Below are 24,512 nucleotides of genomic sequence, written 5' to 3'. Positions count from 1 at the left end.
TTAAGAATCTGCGCGACCAGATGGCTGGCGCTGGGATACAAAAGACTAGCGAAGAGCTAGCTCGGAGGTGTCTTCGGATTTGTCCACAAAAGTTTGATGGACTAGTAACTGCCCTTAATACTCAGGTGAGACCTCAAGCTTTGACTTTTGAGGAGTTTTGTGCATTATTAATGGAGGAGGAGTTGAGGCTGAAAGCCCGAGAAGGAAGCAACAATGGAGATGCTGCATTCTCTGCCAATGCAAAAGGCAAAGGTGTTTCCTCCACCAAAAATGATGGTGACAAAAAGAAGAAGGGCGGCAAGAAGAAGTTTCAAGGAGAGTGCTTCTACTGTAAGAAGAAAGGACATGCAATTGCAGATTGTCGTGTCAAGAAGGCAGATGAAAAGAATGGTACCCTTAAAAGTAAAGGGAAAGAGACAGCCAATACGGCTGAAGCAGAGTTGGAATTATTCATGGCGACCATTGAGGAAGTGTGCTCCTCGGCGCAAGAAGAATCTACCACTGACTCTTGGGTGTTGGATAGTGGGGCCTCCCGTCACATGACCAACAAGAAAGGTCTATACAGTTCTATGCAGCCTCTACAAGAATCCATCACTGTGACGGTTGGAAATGATGCTAAATGCCCTGCTGCGGGCACAGGTACTATTTCTTTTGTTGCTGCAAATGGTGAAGTCAAAAAGCTTTCAAATGTGTTGTATGTTCCCGAAATCAGAAGAAATCTCTTATCAGTTGCTGCCATAACTGATCTTGGTCATGAAGTAAGGTTCAAGAAGACAGGTGCAGAAATTATTGATAGTGCTGGCACAATTGTTGGCAAAGGAGAAAGGAGGAACAACCTGTATGAGCTAAGTGTTCTTACAGCCACCGCTGGAGTGGGCACAAGTAAGCTTTGGCATGAAAGGTTTGGACACATCGGATTTGCAGTATTGAAGGAGATGCAAAAGCAAGGTATGGTTGCTCACCTACCTACAATAACTGAATTGAAGGAACCATGTGAAGCTTGTATGATGGGCAAGCAACAGAGAAAGGCATTTCCACAAGAAAGCAAGAATAGAGCACATGCTCCTCTAGAGTTGGTGCATGCTGACTTGTGTGGTAAGATGCCTACACAGGCCTTGGGGGGATCTTCTTATTTTATGTTGATTGTCGATGACTACAGTAGGAAGATGTGGGTGTACTTCCTTCGTGATAAGGCTCAAGCTTTTGGTAAGTTTAAAGAATGGCTAATACTTGTTGAGAATGAAACAGGGAAAAGTGTGAAGAAATTTAGAACAGATGGTGGTGGTGAGTTCAACTCAAAGGAGTTTGAAGGCTTTTGCAAGAGCAAAGGGATCAAGCGTCAATTGACGACGCCTCACACACCTCAGCAGAATGGTGTTGTGGAACGCAGGAATCGTACCATTGTGGAGATGGCAAGATGCATGCTAAAGGGCAAGGGATTGCCTAACCATTTTTGGGCTGAAGCTGTTAATACTGCAGTCTACATTCTAAATCGGAGCTACACAAAGGCTCTCAAGGGAAAAACACCTCATGAGGCTTACACTGGTAAGAAACCATCTGTTTCACATTTCAGAATTTTTGGATGTGAATGTTATGCACATGTTCCAGATGAGAAGAGAAACAAGTTACAACCAAAAAGCAGAAAATGTATCTTCTTGGGTTATAGTGATGAGCAGAAGGCTTACAAGTTATATGACCAAGAGGCAAAGAAGATCATCGCGAGCCGTGATGTGGTGTTCAAGGAGGAGCCGCATACAGTGGAGGAGGAGAAGGCAAGGTCTTCCACTTTATCATCAAGCGAAGAAGTAGTCCACTATGAACCTGTCCCGAGAGCTATCCCTATCCTTAAGGAGGAGGAAGCATCATCTTCAGATGATGAGGAAAAAGTTCACCAACCTGACATCACCCCACCGGAAAAGCCATTGCCGCGCTGGGTGAAGCAGCTCTATGACCACAATAATCCTATGCCTGCATCTGTTGAGGAGAAGGCAGACGGACCAAGGAGGTCTCAGAGAATAGAGGAGCAAAGGAGGGCTTCTGCTCACATAGTCAACATGGCCTTGATGGTTGAGATTATGAGAGAAGTAAAGGAGCCAACTGACTTAGAAGAAGCACTTGCAGATCCATCATGGAAGGCTGCTATGCAGGCGGAGTATGACAGCATAATGAAGAATGACACTTGGGAGCTAGTGGATCGGCCAGCAAAGCGGAAGATTATTGGCACCAAGTGGATCTGGAAGGTAAAGTACAAGGCTGATGGTACCTTAGAAAAGTACAAAGCTAGACTGGTTGCCCAAGGATTTTCACAAGTTGAAGGGTTTGATTTTCAAGAGTCATTTGCCCCAACTGCCAGAATGACCACTATTCGCACGGTACTTGCAGTGGCTGCCCACAAGAAGTGGCCAGTGTACCAAATGGATGTTAAGTCAGCGTTCTTAAATGGTGACCTCAAGGAGGAGGTGTACGTGGCTCAGCCACCAGGGTTTGAGGCCCCCCATTCTGAGAACAAAGTGTGTAAACTGAAGAAGGCATTGTATGGGCTGAAACAAGCCCCCAGAGCATGGTACCAACGGATAGATAGGTTCTTTTTAAACCTAAACTTCAAAAGATGTGCCTCAGATGCTAACTTGTATGTTTACAGGGATGGTAAAAAGTCTGCAGTGATTGTCCTATATGTGGACGACCTTCTTATTACAGGTGACTATGAAGATATGATCAACCAAACTCGAAAGGCTTTGAGTTTTGAGTTTGAAATGACAGACTTGGGCTTGCTGCACTATTGTTTGGGGATTGAAGTCTGGCAAGAGCCAGGAAAGATCTTCATCTCTCAGAAGAAGTATGCATGGGAGATCTTGAAGGCATTTGGCATGACCGAGTGCAAGGAGATAGCTACACCTATGGAGGTGAATGTAAAGTTATCCGTTGAGGATACATCAGCACTAGCAGACATTGGGAGGTATAGGAGGTTGGTCGGCAGTCTAATCTACTTGTGTAACACCAGACCAGATATCAGTTTTGCTGTTGGTGTTTTGAGCAGGTTCTCAAACAAACCTCATGAGAGTCATTGGAAGGCTGGGATGCGGGTGCTCAGATACTTGAAGAAAACTCTTGACTATGGTATCACATACAGTTTCGGAACTTCTCTTGTGGGGAACTGTGACTCAGATTGGGCAGGAGACATTGATTCCAGGAAGTCAGTTTCTGGTTATTGTTTCTCTTTGGGTTCAGGAATTTTCTCTTGGATTAGTAAGAAGCAACCAACAGTGGCATTATCTTCTACCGAAGCAGAGTACAAGGCAGCTTGTTTTGCTGCATGTGAGGCCGTATGGTTGAGAAGGATTCTATGGCATATGGGAGTGCAGGATGAAGAACCAACTGTGCTGAGATGTGACAATCAGAGTTGCATCGCCATTGCCAAAAATCCAGTGTTTCATGCACGCACCAAACATATAGAGATCCAGTATCACTATGTGCGTGATTTGATGGAGGATGGGATAGTGGAATTGGTCTACTGTCCAACAGAGGAGAATGGAGCAGATATCTTCACCAAAGCACTTACGAAGGATCTGCTTCAAGTTCATCTTCAGAGACTCGGCATTGGGCCGAGGAGATAGTTCACCTATGGGTGGACATTGAGGGGGGGTGTTAGATATGATCAATGCCCCACCCTCATTAGGTGCTACCAATGATCCATGGTGCTCAAAGTTGTAAGGCCCCCATTATGAGGAGAAGCCAAATGTGAGCCCGGACATTGGTTGAGTCCTGACTTGTATATCAGATGAGGTCTATGTGACCGGATGGCAAAAAGGTGACTGTTGTGGGTCTAATCTTTGGGTTAGACGGAGTGGTTAAGCTGGTAGCAACTCGAGGCACATTGCATTGAGTTGCGTGGTAAGGGAGTTAAAAGGGGCCCCTATTGTGGGGTCCGGGGGCCGCGGAAGCGGCCCCTGGCTGGGGGGTCCCAGGGGGGCCAGCGGCCCCCCTGGCGGGGGTCCGGGGGCAGCGCCCCCGGCCCGATGGTAAAGGGAATATTCCCTGGAATATTCCCTGGCCGACTAGTGGAGGCTCATATGGTAGGTCGGTCAGCAGGCCGACCTAACGACCTTCGCGGGCTATAAAAGCTAAACCCCTTCGCAGCCATCTGACACTCATCTTTCACCCAGTCAGAGTTGTTGTTCCAGCTAGCCTTAAGCTCTTCACCTATCTTCTGTCTAGATCGCCATCTAAGCTTCACACAGTGGAAGCGCACGGGTGGACAGAGCCATCTTTGTATCAGTTGTTTGGAGTTAAAGAATTTTACTGATTCTCCTCTTATCTGTTGTGTACTCTCTATCTCTTTCTCAGATTCTGTTCGCTGCGCCGTGTAATATTTTACAAATATCCCGGTCAGTGTGACAGGTGTCTAAACCCTAGTCGGTGTGTATCCTGCTTGCTACAACCCATCCCCACTCGAAATGTTTTTTCTCTAAAAAAAAAGGAGAAATAGAGGGGAGTGATGGGTGGGCTAAGGGAGGGTTGCAGAGTACTACTCAAAGCCCTTTGACAATGAAGATTAGGTGTGGAGAGACTAGGAACAACATGCAGTCCGAAACCGGTCTGCTGAAGTAAACTGGTCATAACTTTTGATAGGCTACTTCAAATAGGGCGAACCATATGTTGAAGCGGAGCTTATGACGAGTACTTTCAGCCCATGTAGAATCCACATGCATGTGATGTGAGTAAGTACAAAACTGTTCTAAAATAGTGTGCAGTCTGCGGTAGAGGGTGGGTAATTTGGGGTATGACCGACTAGTCTTCCAGTTGTTGGGGTTCGCAGAGGTAGGGAAATTCATTGAGGATGGTTGCTAGGCACCAAGAGGCTTCTTCCAAGGGTAGGCCTTGCCATTTGATGAGGTATTCTTTGATGGATCGGGAGCGTAAGTGCTTATCTCGCTGCCCAATGATTGCTTCAGGGACATATTGAGTGATGCCCTCTTTATCTATGGGGGAAAGTTCTTCCACATAGTCCACTAAGGAGCTTACAAAGGGTTTCAGTTGGCTGACATGAAACACAGTGTGGATTTTGGTGGCAGAGGGGAGTTCTAAGCGGTAGGCCAAGTTGCCAACTCTCTTCGGGATTTGGTATGGGCCATAGAAGCGATGGGCTAGCTTGTTACTACTGCCCTCTTTGAGAAATGAGTAGCGGGACTTAGGCACTTTCAAAAGGACCAATTTCCCCTCTTGGAATTCCAAATGCCTTCGTTTTTCATCAACATAGAGTTTCATGTGTGTTTGGGCATTCTGAAGATTCATTTTGCATTGCTGAAGTAAAGCTTGCATGCGATCCAATTCAGCTTGACTCTGAGGGTTGATCTTATCAGTAAACAAGACTGTAGGAAGGGGAACCTTATACCCATATAAGGCCTCAAAAGGGGAAACTCCAATGCTAGAGTGTGTGGAGTTATTATATGAAAACTCAACCAAGCGAAGCCACGTATCCCAATTGTGCTGTACATCATGGCAAAAGTGCCTCAAATATGTCTCAAGCCATTTTTTCACTCTCTAAGTTTGGCCATCAGTCTGATGGTGGTACGCAGTGGATGGAGCAAGCTTGGTCCCTATGGAGGTGAAAACTATCTACCAGACGTTGCTCATAAAATTTGCATCCTGATGATGTACTATGACTTGTGGTAAGCCATGCAACCTGAAGACATTTTCCATAAATTGAGTGGCCATCTGAGAGGCAGTATATTGGATCTTAGTGGGGATAAAGTGGGCAGCTTTGGTGAGGCAATCAACTACCACATAGATACTGTTCCACCCTTTCTTAGTTGCAAGAAGGCTAGTGATAAATTCCACTGTGATGTGAGTCCATTTTCCTTCAAGGATAGGGAGAGGCTGCAAGAGACCAACGGGCCTGAGTGTACTATCCTTATTATGTTGGCATGGAACACATTTGGTCACAAAGTCCTTGACGTCCCTCCATAAGATTTTCCAATGAAAGATCTTGGAAATCCTGTCATACGTTTTGAAAACACCCAAGTGACCGCAGTGGGGCAAGAATAAATTTCTTCCATGATCTTCTGCATGAAGGGGGAAGTGTGCGAAATGACAATCTTGCCATGGGACCAAATAAGGCCATGCTTGAGCTGATATTGAGAGTTTTCAGCCATAACCCCATGCTGTAATTTCTGAAATGTGTGGCTGAAATGAACATCTAACAAGTAAGCCTCTTGGAGCTCTTCAACCCAATCACTGTGCAATGTTGAGATAGAGGACACTCTGCATGCCCACATTTGAGAGAGAGAATCAGCCACAATATTATCCTTGCCCAGTGTGTGTGAAATGTCAAAGTCATAGTTCTGTAAGGTTGCCACCCATCTCCTTTGCTTAGGAGTCAAAGTAGACTAAGTCAAGAAGTATTGGAGGACTCGATGATCACTTTTCACTTGGAGGACTCAGTCAAGAAGTAGATTGAGTCAAGAAGTATTGGAGGACTCGATGATCACTTTTCACTTGGAAATGGCTGCCATACAAATAGTGGTGCCATTTCTTGATGGCATGGAGGATGGCCAACATCTCTTTGTCATATACATTCATTTACATCTCCTTCTCATCAAGCTTGCGGCTTTCAAATGCAATCACACCATGCTCTTGCAACAATACTACACGAATACCCCGGCCACTAGCATCACAATGAATGGTAAATAGCTTCGAGAAGTTAGGGCAAACAAGGATGAGGGCTGAAGTAAGTGCATCCTTTAACTATTTGAAGTTATGATCTGAAGTGGCATCCCAAAAGAATGACTCTTTTTTAAAGTGAAGGGGAGCTATAGAGCTCTACCCCGAGACCTACGAACCGCTTATTGATCAAGCATTTCAAGCCAAGCGGCCATGGCTACCTCTCACATAGCCGACGTGCAATGCCTACCTTACGGGTGTAGTGAGCTTACCTTGATGCTCGATCGAGTTCCCTCCTCTCTTTGCACTCTGGTAGTTCCATGATCCTTGTGGCAAGCTCAAGCAACCTCAAGCCCTCTCCATCATGTTCCATCCTCCATAGTCGCACGAGAGAAGAGAAGAGAAGAGAAGAAGAGAAGATGAAGAGAGAAGATGGGGAGCTTCTTCTCCACGATCCCTCACTCTCACACACTCACTCCCTCACTCCCTCACACTCCCTCAATCCCTCTCTCAAGCACAAGCAAGGAGGCAAGAACCAAGAGAAGAAGAAGAAGAAGCTTTGGCCACACACAAGAATGAGCTTCTCATTCACTTTTAAACTTTATATACATGCCCTACTTTTTGGGCGGTCATCCCCACTTTTTACATGGCTGGTCATTAGCCTAGGCCCTCTTTTCCTATTTTCCACCATTCTGACTTATCCCATTCCCAACTAATGCATACAATTTGCACAGGGGTGAGCCTGGCACTCTTTTACAAGGATTCAGGAGCGCTTTCACAATTAATGATGCGCTTTTACTGTTTTCTTTTCTCGAGGCAACATTGAGGCCTTCTGGAGAGGTCGTCATTCAAAATTTTCAGGGTTTGACCTCCATCCAGGGTGCCTTTTCCTTCCTTTTTCCTGTGCCCTTTTGGTTATCTCCTTCTTCCATTTTCCTGCTCCTCTGCTCTAGTTTCTGATCCTCTATGCTACGGTAAACATTACCCCCCTCCTAGCTGAGTGCCAGTCCCATGGCATTGTGGTGGGGAGTAGTGGGGCAGTTGGGGTTGTTGCTAAGTGGAACTGGTGGGTAGATGACCACAATCAAAAGGTGCTATTGTGAATGAGAGGTGATGGAGTTTAATTATCAATGACCAGGAGAGATTCCGGCGTGCTGTAGACTTCATGAAGATGCTCGGCATTTGTCACACAGTTGTAGCTCCCATTCCGCGACGACTGTTAAACGTGGGGATCTCTAATCATTTGGAGAATATGAGGTTCCAAGATCTATGCCAATGGTGGGTCCATCACTGAGTTTTCCTTCTACTTGATTTGGTTCAGTCATGGTAGCCATCAGCAGGCAGATGATCGGCTACATCAAGCATGTTGGTCCATCCAATCGTCAGAGTATGCAAAAGCTCCTAAAGCTGGTGTAGTGGTGTCCTGTCCGACTCATGGAAAAATTCCTGGTCATTAGCAAATGTCATGGATGGTCTTCTTTAGCTGGGTAGCCATTCACTGAGTCACAATCGTAGCCTACAAGAGAAAGTTGTGCACTCCCTAAGGGGTGTATCTGTCTCACGGTGTGGTGTAAGTGCATGTGTAGTGGAACTGGGAAATGGGTCTAACCTTGGGTAAGCCCTTGGTAATGTCCCACACTTAAGGACCTAGTTCGTGTGTTGTTGGAGGTGCGACGCAAAACTTAGGGTGACGGGTATGGAAGTCCTGCCCTTGATGTGCCCTAAGCGTGAAGTGGGGGAGGGGCTAGGTGTAAACCCTAGGTGTAGTGATCAAAGTGAGCTCTCATGCTGCTTTCTTTTCTTTTCTTTTCTTTTTTTTTCCGAAGAATTGCATACAAGAAAGGTGTCGTGGCTAATGCCTATCACCTTCAGCCAGATTACGAGGTGGTCACAAGCACTAGGATAGGAATGCACGACTTTGTAGATATTCTTTAATAGCGGCCTGGGCCTTTAGAGGTGTGGATGATAGGAAAGGATAATTGCACCTCGTGAAGCAGGTATCACTCATATCCTCTAAGATTTCTAGGCAAAAGGAGGGAAGCAGGGTTTCCCTCATCATTAATCTAGTCATGGCTCTACTATCTATCCCTAGGTTGATGTCAAACAAGAGTGGAGGGAGGTGGGCTTCCTTAGCTGTGGGCCTCTGCATTAGTAGGAACTTGATAAGCCTAAGATAATTACAGGTGGTTAAGAAGGTTGGATCCGAGCAAGAAGAAAAATCCGCGAGGAAGCGGTTGATAGATGGGAGGAGATCCTCTAACCTAAAGACTAGGCATTCCTCAGGGCTTCGGGCATTAACATTATATATCTTAGGAAAGTCAAAATCCCCATGAATGTTTTGATCATAGTCAACTCCATGCCTACGGGGGTAGGGCATGTAGATGGGGTCATTGCGTTCTTCAAGGAGTGAGCTATAGAAGGCAGTCCATGCGTCAAAATTGGTATCCCAAATCCTCCTTCGCCACTTCGGCTGCACCTCGTAGCCTTGGACGGTTTTGGGAACCCTATTTACCTTGTCCTCTATCCACCTATTTGCAAGATCATTAGCCAGATCCTTGATGTTGGCTAGAACACCTAGAGGCAATGCACAGTCTAGAGAGTGTGGATAAGCAAATGAAAGTTCAAATGGTCTTGTCTGGAACTCCCATTCACGCCATATGACCAAATCCTGAGGCCAATCGATAGGATGGGAATCCCCCTGCAGTGGCACCGGCTCTTCAGAAAATTGTATTGGCAGTGATCGTGCTCTGCATTGGGCTTCCTATGCTAGTTCCTGTCTTCTTCTTTTGGTTGCCACAATGCGCTCGACATGTGGGCATCTTCGGGCTCTTCAGGCGCGGGAGGTCTAGTAGAGGCGGACTGGGCATTCGTTGTTGCTCTTCTTCAGCATCTTATTCAAAGTCCAGACCCTCTTTGACATTCTTCTTGGTAACTGCTGGGGCCGCTTGTGGTGGTGGTGGTGGCTGCTCATGTTCTTTGAACCCAATTTCCTTAAGAGCTTGCTTTTTGGTGATTCTTGTGCCTGTTGGAAGCTACCGTTCTTGAAGGCCATACCTTAGCGCTCGGGTAGTCAGTTCTACCTTCCTTCTTACCTTCTCCATTGAATCATTTCCCTCCACCTGGGTGACATGTAGTACTGTGCTAAGGAAGGCTTGCCTTTGTGCGTTGGTGCATACATCAGCAGCTTTTGCTCTGGACTCAGCAACAAGCACTCTCTTGCACTCAGCCACTACCAAGCTTTCTGTTAAATGCCTAACTCTTTCAAAATTGTTCTTTTCCCACTCGCTGGCTCTCTTGTCCATCTTCTTTCTTCCCTCCACTTGCCAAGGTTGTGACAACCTGCTACTGCTCATTTGTTAGGAACCAGAGTTGGTTCCTTTCCCTGGATTTCCGAGCCAACTGTTCTTCAGCACTTTCTTTTACTTGATTTGCAATGCTGAATCTCTGTTCTACCTCAGCAATTAGTTTTGACTTTTCTTGCACAAGCTGCTCATGACTTTGGATCTCTGCAAGGTGCAATCTTCTTTGGGTGAAGGCCATGGCCATGAGGGCCTCTAAGTCTCCCTTGGCAATCTCCAATGCACCTTGCAGTCGTTGTGCCTCATTTAGCAGCCTTTGTACTTCTGCAGCGGGGATTGCTAGCCTTTCCTGTGCTAGGAACTCTATCTCTCTCTCTAGCCTATCTTGTTTCTCAAGTCCACAACATAGCTGAAAAGCTATGGCATCCTCTTGTTGCTCGCTTGGCTTGCCCTCTTGAGCTGCTACATGTCCGTACCTTTGTAGCTTAACAGTTCTTTGTTCCAAGTTATCATACTATTGCACTAGTAACTTTAAGCTCCACTGCTCTGCCACCAGGTTTTGCTCTTCATCCTCCAGCCTTTGTCTTAGATAGCTCTCATTGTCCTGGGCTTCCTTGGTTTTCGCTTCCAGCTGATCTTGTAGCGCTTTCACCTCTCTTCTTTGGTTGGCTCCTTGCTTTGAAACTTCTAGCCTTAAGGCTGCCAAAGTTTCCTTTTCTTTCTCTAGCTCCACCAAGGCCACCTTCTTTTCTTCTTTCGCCTTGTCCAACTGTGCTAGAAGATCAGCCACATAAGCGTCGTAATTAGCACCAGGTGGCATGGGAGTAGGGGCTGTAGTGGTTGATGCCTTTAGCTTTTGTCGTTTGGATCTTTCCTGGATTCAGCATCTGTGGCAGTGGCCTTTTCACTTCGGCTTCTGGTACAATCTCAACCACTTTACTCACAAGTAGCTGCATCATGCTCATTAGTTGGACCGTGTCTAGAGAGAGCATGGGTTGTGGGGTGGTTGTGGTTGTGGTGTCGGCTGGTCCTAGCACAAAGGAGGAAGGTAGGGGGTGCAGCAGGGACTTGCCCTTGCCTATAGCCACTGGGGCCACTTCCACACTGCCACTTGCTTCAGCCTCATGGTAGGGACTCAAAGGGTTGATCTCTCCTCCCCCATGGGTTTGTTCGATTGATCTACGAGTGGCCTCTGTCAACTTAGCAAGTTCTTTCATCCTTAGCTCGTCAGCTTCCTCCTCCGCCCTTCTTTGCCTCTCTTCTTCTGCCCTCCTTGATTCTTCTCTAATTCTTTCGAGTTCTTCCTCTTCCGTTTTCCTTCATTCCTCCTCCACCTCCTTGACTCTCCTTGAGCCCTCTTCATCTCAGCTTGCTCTTGTTTTCTTAGTCTTTCTTCCTTATTCTTCTTGATCTTGTCAGTCTTCTTTTGCTTCCGTGGTTTAGACACTTGAGTGGGTGGTACCTCCGGCTCTCCTTTGTCGCTTATTGTGTTTTCACTTGAGCCTTCTTCCTCGAGGTGAGGTGAGCTTTGGTGCACAACTTTCTCTTCATCTATGTCAGTATCCTTGATAGCCTCATCGATGATTGCTATCAAGACACCTTCGTATCTGATTATAGAGGCTTTCGAGGGTGGTTTTTTTCTTGCAGATCGTGCCGTAGAGGTAGGAGACTCCCCACCAGCTGATGCTGCGACTGGAGCCAGGAGGGCAGCTAAACTCTTGAAAGTTTTCTAAACAAAGCCGTTCCAATCCACCTCCTTTGGAACTCCTGCCGCGATGCTTTCTAGCAACGGCACCCCGATTCTGTTCATTAAAGTGTTGTATCTATGTCCTGAGAAAAGGGCGTGGACCATTTTAGCTTGCATCCTTGTTGCGGGGTCTAGAATATCAGCCAAACTGATTCCATCCACCATGTGGACATCCTCTTTTTTTACTCCCATCATGGAATACACATCTCTTTTTGGGTGCCTCTCCTTCTTGGACACAAGCCCCAGGGATTTCTCGACAATAGCTACATTAAGGGGCACTTGCACCCTTCTTTCCTGGTCACCAGTTCTTACTGTGACTGTGCCATAGCTCCTACCTTCATCAAAACTCCTTAAGAAGTCATCGCACATGCTGTAACCCACAGCCTATCCGGTGACCTTTTCCACGTACTTTCAGCGGTTGGATTTGTCCACCAACTCCTTCACTGCTGGCTCTTCTAGGATGGCTTCCTCTAAATTCATGGTATGTTTGAACGTGAACTGGCTGAATCCACGTGTCTCAACATTGATTCCATACTTTGTTAGCTCCTCTTCAGTGAATGGGAGTTTACCCTGTCCTGCCATGGTAGGTGCCTGTCATCACACCATGCCAACATTAGTGTTATGAATTGACTCATCACTAACAAAAACCCAAGAAAGAATGCGTGTGCCAATTTTTCGTGCTGATTCATAGGCATGAAACTTGGAAATAATTCAAAAGCAACATCTATTTTCTCCTTGCATTCTTTTCTATTTGAATTCAATTGATCATTTTCATCCATTATACATCTTGCTACATCACTTGGGTCTCACTTTGCTCCCCCCCCCCCCCCCCCCCCCCCCCCTTTCCTTAAGTTTTAAGGGAATCCTTCCTAGGATTAGTAAGGGGAGAAGGAGGGCTCACATGGACTTTGTGGGGCGAGTTACTTGGCCAGCAGCCAAGTATAAAGGTTAGGGTTATATTCAAGCTGGGAATGACAATCAGGTTCGCATGGTTATATGGAAGCTTGGATGATATAGGTCAAGACATCATGAAAGATGTCCTCACAGTTGAGGCGACTAGCAACGTGCAACTCCTCTTCCATGAGGAATTGGTCAATGTAAGGGTGGGCCAACACCTGGTCATCTAAGTGTATGCTGCGTGTAATGGCCAAAACCCTAAACGAAAGAGGGGCCACATAAGTAGGGTAGTGTTCAATATTTTTGATCGCCCTTCTTTGCTCGGCATTGGTCATGATATGGCAGCCTTTTTTCTCCCATTGGAGTCGCAAGGCATACCATAGTTGTAAGAACAAAGAAGCAGAGCTGGCAAGTTGCGTAAGCTCCTCCAGTTCTTATTCAGGTGTAGAGCGAGCAGGCTTGTGGTACGAGGTAATTAGTCTTCTGAGAACGGCTTGCTCCTTTGAGATTTCTCCATTAGCGATTACTTTGGCGGCAATTTTGGGGAATTTGACGGTCATAAACTAGTAGTCTTTCCAAGTGCATGGCAATGCACAAACATCAAAAGCAAGGGGTTCATCAAGAAGTCCTAAGTCAAGCCTCTCATAGCTTGTGGTGAAGGTGTTCATCAAGAATGTGGTGAAGGTGTTATCTAACTCCTTGATGCATATCACTACGTCATCTCCCAAGGTCTCAGCAAGATCCTTGGCCACTGAAAGGAAAAATAGTCTTTCATATGAAGGCCGAAGACCTGCTGGTGGTGATGGTGCAATTTGGTTGGATAGTAGTGACTCCATTGATAGTGTCATAGATGGGACTTTCCACTTAGAAGCACTTTGAGATGCTACAGGGGGCTCTAGTGGCATAGGAGGTGTGCTGCATTCTATCTGAGCCGGCATGGGGGTGCTCAACTCCTCTGACTTGGTTAATGCAGGGGCATCTAGTTTAGGATGATAAATGTGTTGGGATTCACTAATCACAACCGGTATTGGTCCAACTTACTTTGCAGCCTGGGCTCAGTATGTGCAAGCCTCTCTAGCTGGAGTGAGGTTGCTTAGAGTTGAGCCTCTTGAATGTCCACTTTTAGGCACCCATATCCAAGGGTTGCCCTCATAGTATCATTGTGCTTGCAAGAGATCTTTGGGGATCCAGGGTGGCGTGGTAGTGCGCATATGTTGATAGCCCATTTGAAATGCCTCTTATGCTATGACTGATAATTTTTGCATTTATAAGCTCATTTCTACGGTTTAAAAGGAGGTGGCCCTTGTCATTTGGGCACCCATATGAGCATGGACTCTTTGGCCTTATGAATGGCCTTGGTGGGCTTGGTTCTAGTAGTTTGAGCAGGGGGTGAGATATCATAGCCCTTCTACCTAGGCTTGGTCATGGGCGTGGTCGTAGGGGTCTCTATCGGTGGATTTGCAATTGTAGAAGAATCAAGATAACATTTGCTGAAAGTAGTCACTATTTGCACATTGCCTATAGCAAGATGGATGCAATCTAGGTTATAGTCCACATTGCAGTTCGTCTACTTTTTAAAAGTGCGACCTAGTAGTGACTTATTACTAGCCCATTGAGTGTTTGGCAACACATAAAATAAGACTAGTATACTTTCAGACTCGATAGAGATGGCCACTTTGCATTTTCCTAAGAGTGAGTAAGCGTCGCCCCCAAATGGGTTGAGTTTAGCATTTGTAGGCTATAGTTTAGGTTGACCAATGCGTGTCCAATGGTGATGCGTCAAGATATTATAGTCGGCACCTTTGTCGATCAAGGCATCAAAAGAATACCTCCGTTCTACAGTGACTGTGATTCGTAGGTAGGTGGGTGCTACTGCTTCTTCATCTTGATCTATCAGTTTGGTAATTGTGGCCACGCAAACGTTGACAGCGGCTTCAAGCATAGGTGGCTCGTGCAACAAATGGAAAGGAGGATAGTACTTTTTCATGCGACTGCCATTGGAGAAGCCTATTCCTTCTTCACCTTCGAGCATCTCCAACTCAACATTGCCTGTTCTACTAATTGTACGTACTCGAAAAGTTCCGAGTCCTCGAAATTTCATTTTTTGTTTGTGTCCCTTCACAAAGTATAGTAGAACGAGGTCGCCCTGATCAAAGTTGCGCTATTTGACATGCTTGTCAAACCACATCTTTCGTCGTGCCTTCTCACAAATCAGAGCGTGGGTGGCTAAGAGTCGAGTCTCCGTGAGACACTCTAACTCCACTAAGCGGTTGGTCCAAGCCTCTCTTCCCTCCCACTCTCCTAGGTTGCTATTCTTAAGATAGGGACAAAGAACTCTAAGGGTAGAATGGCTTCCGTTCCATAAGTTAGCCTGAAGGGCATCTATCCTACAGCCATCTTATAAGATGTACGATAGGCCCACAAGGCCGCCATTAATTTGTTATCCCAATCACTTCGTGATGTGGATACTATTTTCGTAAGCACGTTGACTAGGATTTTATTCGTGGATTCTGCTTGGCCGTTTGCTTGAGGGTAGTAGGGCGAGGGCCTTCTATGAATGATTAGGAAGGTCAAGAGCAGGTGGGATATCACTTCATTAATGGTACTTTCTTGCATATCTCTTAGCCAATTTGATTGCATCAAACAGTGTGGTAGGTTTTTGGGCCATGACATCAATCGACTCGGTTCCAACCCATAAATGTACTTGGTTTTTGGGTCATGACATCAGCCGATAGACTCAGTTCCAACCCATAGATGTACTTGTGCAATTTAGCATCGACACTAATGCTCTCCACATATATGGTCAAGTTCATGAACTGATTTGTGTAGTCATGTACAGTGAGGTTACGTTGGTCAAGAGTGTACCATCGTCTTGCCAACCGCTCTTTTTCCACAAGGGACACAAAAACTTGGACCATATGCATTTTGAAATCTTTTCAATCAATGAACTGTGATTCTCCCGATTGATATAGCACCACCAAGTGTGGGAAAAACCTTCCAAGTGGAGAGAAGCAAAAAGTATTTTTTGATCATCAATGTGGGGGTAGATGTTGAAGTAGGAATCCAACTTGGATGTCCATTCTTCCAGGTCAGATGGTGAGGGGGATTGCACATTGTACTTTGTTAGGATGACCTTGTCATGCAGATCATAGGGGCCATGCTGCCCATGAAATCCTTGATGTCCATGCAGCCCGTGGTGGCCATACATGCCCTGCTATCCATACATCCCTTGTGGTGCATTAAGCCCATGTTGACCATTATAACCATGCTGTCCATGATTGCCAGGCTGGCCATTTGTACCATATTGTCCTTGATGGGGCTGATTCATATGGGGTGCATGGGGGCTCCTAGGTAGAGCGGGTGAAATTTCACCCAAGGTGGGAGAAGGCCTCTAGTGGATGTTACCGGCATGGTGGATGGGGGAATTGAATAGGGGCTCATCATGCGTATGAGACGGTTCCCCAATCTCATAGGTAGAAGGGAGAATTCGCTTAGCGCCAAGTATACCCTATGGGCCATGCAACGGTTCTTGATGTGGAGGACGTCTAGACTCATGTCTAGGATCATTGGTCTTCTCTTGGGATGAAGCGGTTGCTAATTGAGCAACAAGAGTAGTGAGCTGCTCCAAGGTCTGTTGAGTCTTTGAGTTTCGAGATAGCCATGTGCTTGATCACTTCATCAAACTTGGACATCATTTGGCAGTGGTTGGTGACCATATCATTGTGGCGTTCCATATGACGAAGCTCATGTTGGTAGAGGGTGTGATTGAGAAGCTTATATGGGTCCATTTCAGGCATTTCCTCATGTATCTCACCATGGTAATCTTGCGTTGAGCTTGGTTCCTCATTCATGGAGGTCCGGGAGTCTCTAATCTCCCTTTGGAGTTCCTCTTGGGCCTTGCTTTTGTGTTTCTGGCCAGCCATCTGGATGCAGTCCACATGACCTGCTGTCAGTAAAAGGGGCGTAACTCTTTGTAGGAAACTTTGATTGATGAGGTTTTGGGCACAAGTCAGAGGGGAAAACAGCCTCTTTGAGATGAGCTATTAACCTTTATGACAGAAAATGACCAAAAGTTTCTATAAGGGGTTTACAGTGCCTATCCTAGAGCGTCTGCATCCTGTCCACAGTGACCCTAGTGCACAAAAATGGGCATAACTTTCACACTGTAGCTCTGATGGGGGATATCTTTAATTCAAACTGGAGGGGACAAAGCCCACTTCAAGGTGAGCTATAGGATTTATCCCCAATTTTAGGAAAGAATTTTTTGCAATGGGATCTTTGTGACAGTCCTGCAGGACTGTGACAAAAAACACTACCTGTCCCTTAGTACCAAGGTCTTACATGGATAGAGCATAGTTCAAGGGGCCTGATCTACCACATCAATAGCATCTTGAGCATACTAAACATAATCTCGGGCATCATTGCATACCCATCATCTCTGTCATTAATGCATAAGTTCATTCACTACCATACATCTCCTTTGACTGCATGTACTTCAAGTGTCATACATGGGTGCCATTAGCATTGTGGGGTATCCAAGAAAGATCATTGGGTAGGGGAGTGGAGCTGATGGAAGTACCTTCACCTGCATACAAGTATTGGGCTTCGTATCACCGGGAGGTGGGCAAAGTTCTCCCCGAACCAGTTTGTGCACTCCTTCTGGGTCTTAAGTGGTAAGGGAGGGTCACTTCTCTTTTGTCTTACCACCTCGCCTAGCATCAGCCCTTGTCCTCAACCGGAGTATACATGGAATACATTTTTAATAAGCAATCAATATGAGATGCATTGGAAAGAAGACATTGGGCCTTTTCATGAGATACAAGGAATGATAAAGGTTGGGGTAGGGGGTACCTTGGTAGTTTAGTGACTCACTGACTTCTACTTATCCAATGTACAATGGCTATTATTCATCCAAGATCACAAGACAAGATAGGGGGTTAATGTTAGCCATTACAATGAATTTCAGGAAGAAGTATGATGCTTGCATACAAAGAGTATTGAACTATTAAACCTATGCAATCTTGAATCTCTCCAACAATGGATTAAGCTCAGCAAGTGGCTAAATTGAGAGATTAAGATCAGAATGGCATACCTCTTTAGTGCTTGGGAAGACTGTTAAAACATGAATCATCATGATACCGCTTGCTCCCTTGATCAAGTCCGGTTGTTGGTTGGGGCATCCAAATAGAATATTTCAGCATTCAAATGCTCCTACTGATGAGGAAGGCTCCCGTGCTTGTCCCCAAGCCTAAGCTTCAAGAATGTGAAGCTTTCATGGCTGCCCGCAAGCCCTCATGCATGCTGAACTCAATGTCTTCATCTGGGCAAGAGAAATCATTCACGGGCTGAAGGGGTTGTGTGGGTTGAGCTCTCCAGGTCAGAGAAGGCTTCAGTTTGGAGAATCCATGGCTGCCCCAAACTGTATCAAATAGTCCAGCTACTGTCCATCTTGAAGGTTGAATCCCGGGATCAAAAATGCCAAGGGGGAAGAGGAAGATCAACTAAATCAATGCCCAGGAGTGGCAGAGAGTGGCTAGGCACCAGTAGTGGAGGAGTGGCAGGAGGGCTGGGGAGGGGTAGGGCAGCCAGCGCAAAATGCACCAAAAATTGTGGGGCTATCCTACAAGCCTTCTAGGCAGTAACTCCCCCCAATCCACTACTTGATCAATAGATTGGGGGGTTAGGGAAGGATTTCTAGGGTTGGTTGATGTTGGGGAGCACCCTCAAGTCACATCTTGGGGTCTCTTTGGGCTGGCAGCCATGGCAGCTGGCAGGAGAAGAGAGAGAGAGAGGGCTGGGGCAAAAAGTGACTGGAGTTTTGCCCTCTTCCAACTCCTGGGACTCTAAACTTGGCTTGGAACCCTTAAAATTTGCATGAAAAGAAGTGAGAACCTGCTATGCTAACCGTTTTACCTCCATATATGTCTGAGTCTCCAGCCATAGCTCTTGCTTACTCTAAAAAGCTGAAGTTAACTGTAGTCCTTCTTGTTGTACCTGTACCTGTAAGCTGAGTAACTAGGGTTTTTGGGATTTGAAAAGGGAGGAAGGGAAAAGAGGAAAAGGACCAAAGATTGAAGCTCTGATACCACTTGTAATGAAAGAAGGAGAGAGAAGAAGAGCTAAGGAGAGAACGAGGACAAGAAGAAGAAGGGAGAAGACTAGAAGAAGAGAGAGAAAGAGAGAAGGAAGGAGAGAAGGAAGGAGGAAGCCATGGAAGCTGGAGATGAAGGTAAAGAGTATGATCTTGATAATAATTGGTTGCCCTAATCTGGGACTCTTACACCTTAAATACCTTGGTCAGTGTGACGGGGTGTCTAAAACCTAGTCGGTGTATATCCCGCTTGTTACATATGAAGGCTTGAGATAAGCTTTAATAGCTAAGATAACTTCAAATAAAGAATCCATGGCTGCCTAAACTATTCAACTACTACCATCTTCCAAGGTTTTCTCTAGGGATAGGAGTGCCAAAAGGGGAGAAATGAGAGTACTGAATGAGTGCCCAGAGTTGGCCAAAAGCTTAGGTGAGCAATAGCAGAAGGAGAGTAGCAAGAGAGCTAAAAGAAGCAGGAGCAACAAAAAAAAGTTATGCTACAATTTGCAGGGCCTATCTTGTGGGCCACAAGGGGTAGCTACCAGCCAATACACTACTTGACCTCAAGTCCAGGGGGTGCAAGGAGTGAAGTTCTAATGCTAGTTGATGACTTGGGATAGGCTAGAGCAAGATCCTAAAGCTTCTTGGGGCTAGTAGCCATGGCAACTTGCAGAAAAAGAGAGAGAGACGGGGCTAGAACAAAAAGTAATTGGGGTCTCTTGAGTCTCTAACTTTGGTCTTGGAATCCCTAAAAGTTACATGAAAAGGAGTAGCAACTTGTTAAGTTAACCATTTTACTTCTAGATATGTCGAGAGTTCTAGCCATAGCTCTTGCTTACTCCAAGAAGACTATAACTAACTGTAGTCCTCCTTGCTGGAGAGACAAAGAGAGAAAGAAGAAGGAGAAGGAAGACTAGAAGAGGAGAGAGAGAGAGACAAGAAAGAGGGAAGAAAGAAGGAGGAAGCCACGGAAGCTAGAATGAAGGTGAAGAGTTAGATTTTGATCGTATCTAGATGTCCTAAATTGGGTCTCTTATAGCTTATATACACTGATTAGTGTAATTGGGTGTCGAATCCCTTGTTCCTATTGTCGGAGGGGTTTTAGTCGAAAGGTCATATCCATCGAGGAGTCAGAGAGAGAAGGAAGTAGAGAATAGGAGATATAATAAGAGGAAAAGAATAGACAAGAGGTACACAAGATAAAGACAAAGCTCGATGAATCAAAGAATTATTATTGATAGAACTTGAGAAGTTAAACAAAATCCTTGTCTGGAACTAGTCAAAACCAATCTCCAAGCATTAGATCTCCTAGATCTCCCTAGTAGACCAAAAATGACATGAACCCTAGCTTCTTCTCTACTACTCAGATGGCAAATTTAATGGTTCTATTGGCTCCAAAACAGGATAAAACTGCACGAAACCTTATCATAATTCTCCCAAATCGCTCCTTCTTCTTCTCCCTATTCGAGGAGTGCTATTTTTTGCTTGAACATTGCGATCACACATTGCGCAAATTCAAAAGGCCCTTCTTTTTGCATGAGGTCTCCCAAAACTAGCTAAAAAAGCCACTTGCTTTTTGTATGTCACCCTATTCTATAAATTTTCTATATCTTTTTAGGACATTTACAAGAAATAATTTCCAAAATATAAAAAATAGCCTAAACTTGTGTAAAAATCTTGTATTTTGGAACTATCCATACTATGGATACTAACACTAATGACTAATATGACATTGATTCTCTAGATCAATAAGAAAGCATCCTATGGTATGTGCCAAAGTCTTAGTTGTCACCAGATTCTCAGCCCTCTTCATCCTTTGCAAGCATATCCTTTGCTTCTTCATCTTCCATATCTTCTTGGCTAGCCCTTGTATCATGGGCACTATTCTCTTCTAGTTCTAGAAACTCATAGGCAATAGATTCCCACCTCTTGAATAATTTTATTCTTTTCCCTGCTACCAAAAGTTTTATGGCTATCCCATCTAGCTCATTTAGTGCATAAGTAGTATTATTAAACACTTGTATTACCTCATAGTGTATGAACCATCATTTGGAGACTTTACTCATGGCACTATGTTGGTTGTCTAAACTATTATCATAAATCAACACCAAATCCCCATCTTGTATGGCTCTTGGCCTCAATCTATGTCTTTTGTCAAAATACTTCTTGTTTTGTATCCTTGATGCCCTTAACTTTGCAAATGCTGCCTCTATGTCTTCTGACTTTCTTTCCAACTGTCTAAGACGTAAGGTCAACAACTTCTCTTGATTTAACTCCTCTTCCCAAGGTAGCACACTCCATGTGACTGTCATCTCTTTTATCGACATGATAGGTTTTTGTCCATACATCAATTCAACATGCATATATAATGCAATAGTACTATGAGTTGTTTTGTTAGCCCACAAAGTATAAGGAACTGTCAAGATTGTGGGAGAGAAGGAAGGAGTCTCACTTGTAGCTTTCTTGCTTGCACAATGGGGGAATACACATAGAGGTGGAGGCTGAAAACAGTTTTCCTCTTCTTAGTTGTGTAAGCCAAAAAGAACTCTTGTACAAAGAAATAGAAGAACCCTATATATGGGTCTCAAACCAAACTCAACTAACTAAGGTGGCATACTAACTAAGCCACGAACTAGAGTAGATAAGGATAGATGTCATCTAGCTATTATTTATGGGCGGTGTACCAACTGCATCTGCAACTAACAAGTCGGTGACATAAATGCACAATGGTCACCCTGGCATATCATGAGTGGAGCTCGATATCTCAACACTCCCCCTCGAGCTCAATCCCAATTCCTGCACACCAAGTAGGTCTCTGAACTTGCGCAGCTTCTCTGTGCCCAATGCCTTCATAAATATGTCAGCTACCTGATCCTCTGTGCTGACATAAACTAGATCAATAAGACCTAGTAAAACCCTCTCCCGCACATAGTGATAATACACCTCAATGTGCTTTGTTCTAGCATGATAGACTGGGTTATTTTCCAAGTGTATACTACTCATATTGTCACAATAAATGACAACTGGCCCATCTGTAGGCTGATGCATATCATAAAGTAGTTTATGCAACCAAGCTACCTCACATGCAGCCATTGCTGCACCCCTGTACTCAGCCTCTGTGCGCGACAAGGCAACTGTAGGCTGTTTCTTGCTGCTCCAAGTGACTGCAACACTCCCAAAAGAGAACACATATCCACTGGTAGATCGTCTATCAGAAATACTACCAGCCCAATCAGCATCAGTGTATCCATGCAACTGTATCTAAACCCCAGTCTCCTAAAATAGTCCATACTGCAATGTGGACTTCACATATCTAAGTATGCGTCTAGCCGCATCCAAATGTGGTTTCCTTGGAGCCTGCATAAACTGACTTACCAATCCAATATCATAGCTCAAATCTGGCCTGGTAATAGTCATATAAATCAAACTTCCTACTATGCGTCTGTACATAGTAGGGTCTTCCAGAAGCTCACCTGCATCTGCGCTCAGCTTCACATTCTACTCCAAAGGAACTGAAATAGGCTTACAGCTTGTCATCCCATATTTGGATAGCATGTCCAATCCAAACTGCCTCTGCAAGAGCTGTATCCCACTTGGTGATCTAATCACCTCAATGCCCAAGAAATAACGCAGCTCTCCCAAATCCTTCATCTCAAACTTCTGCTTCAATAGCATTTTCACATGAAGGATATCTTCATCACTGTCACCTGTCATAATCAAATCATCAACATAAATGACAAGTAGCATAATACCTTTCTCTGTTTTTCTCACATAAAGTGAGAAATCTGCCTTGGAAATCTGAAACCCAATAGTGACAAGATATTGTCCTATCTTGTCAGCCCATTCTCTAGGTGCTTGCTTCAAGCCATACAAGGCTTTCTTCAACCTGCAAACAAACTCAGGATGAACAACATGCACATAACCTGGTGGCTGCTCCATATAGACCTCTTCTTGCAAATCACCATGCAAGAAGGCATTCTTTACATCCATCTAATGTAAATACCATCCCTTTGATGCAGCCATAGCAATGACTGCTCTTACGGTTGCCATGCTTGCAACCGGACTGAATGTTTCTTCATAGTTAATGCCATATGTTTGTGCATACCCCTTGACTACTAATCTTGCCTTGTATCTGTTCACAGAACCATTTGCATTGTGCTTCACCTTATAAACCCACTTACAACCAATTGCATTCTTACCTTTAGGCAAATGTACCAATTCCCATGTAGCATTTGCTTCCAAGGTATCCATTTCTTCATCCATGGCTTTCTCCCATTTTTCTTTTCCCCTGGCTTGCTCAAAAGAAGCGGGTTCTGGTTCCTGTATCACTTTGACCATATAGGCATAGTGAATGGCTGTAAATCCATCATATTTCAGCCTATCCACAGGATACCTAGCTCTGGTAGACCTACACAAAGTAGGTTCACTCCCAGGTGCTCCAAAAAAATCCCTGGTCTTCCTTACTCCAGGTGTAACAATAGAAGGAATACCCAACTCATCATCAATGCTCTATTCTGAGCCACTGGATTCACCATCCACATAAGAGTGACCTGCATTCACATCAAACATGGGCTGATCTACCTTCTCTTTTCCTTTTCGTGATACCTGCATACCACTATCTACATTGCTTTGAGAATATTCTCCTGATCTCAATCTGCTTGTCCATGGCGAAGAATGTGAACCACTGCTAGAGGACGCTCCAAGTCCACTAATCTTTTGTGAATTCTGTGCAGCATTACCATTTTGTGCATCTACATCATCAATCACATTTACTGGTTTATACTAGCTACTCATCTCATCAAAAACAACATCTCTGCTCACTGTAAACTTACGAGTAGAAGGGTTATAGCATCTATACCCTTTCTGCTGCAAAGAGTAACCAATAAAGATGCACTTCTTAGCTTTTGGATCCAACTTGGATCTCAACTCATCTGGCACATGAACATAGACAATGCAACAAAAAATTTTCAAATGAGAAATATCTGGTTTCCTACCAGTATACCTCTCCTCTGGAGTCATCCCATGTATTGCTGCAGTGGGAGTCCTATTCATTATGTAGACTGCTGTAGCAACTGCTTCAACCCAGTAAAAATCTGGCAAGTCTTTTTCATTGAGCATGGCAAGAGATACCTCTCCAATATGCATGTTTTTCCTTTCTACAATTCCATTTTGCTGTGGGGTATGACTGCATGAATATTGCTGCTTTATGCCATGCTCTTGTAGGAACCTTGCAAACTCATTTGAGAGATACTCTCCCCCTCCATCTGACCTTAGGCATTTTATTTGCAGGCCTGTTTCTTTTTTAACCATATCTTTAAGAGTTTTGAAATGCCCAAAAACTTCACTTTTCTTTTTCATAAAATACACCCAAACTTTTCTGCTATAGTCATTAATAAAAGTGACAAAATAATGACAGCCTCCAAGAGATGCATCTTTAGTAGTCCACACATCAGAGTGGATCAATTCCAATGGCTTCTTACTCTCTTGAACATGTCTAGGAAATGGTTTCCTTGCCTGTTTTCCAAACTGATAGGATTCACATACCTTATGCATTTCTGCAACCTTGAATTTAGGCAATCCTGCAACAATATTTTGGGCTTGCATTGATTTAAGTTGCTGTACATTAACATGACCAATGCGTTTATGCCAGATATCAATATCTGCAACTACACCGATCCCATGTGCAAACATTGCTGCACTCAATTCAGACATGTGTGCATCCAACGTAAACATTCTACCCTTCTTCTTTCCTTTTGCTATCAAGCGACCTTTATTTTTCATTCGGGACATGAAATACATTGGACAGGTATTTCTTTTT

Source organism: Lygodium microphyllum, chromosome 5 (genome assembly GCF_053477565.2).
Source record: "Lygodium microphyllum isolate KBCC chromosome 5, Lygodium_microphyllum_v1.1.10, whole genome shotgun sequence".
NCBI lineage: Eukaryota > Viridiplantae > Streptophyta > Polypodiopsida > Schizaeales > Lygodiaceae > Lygodium > Lygodium microphyllum.
This window is presented reverse-complemented; position numbering follows the sequence as displayed.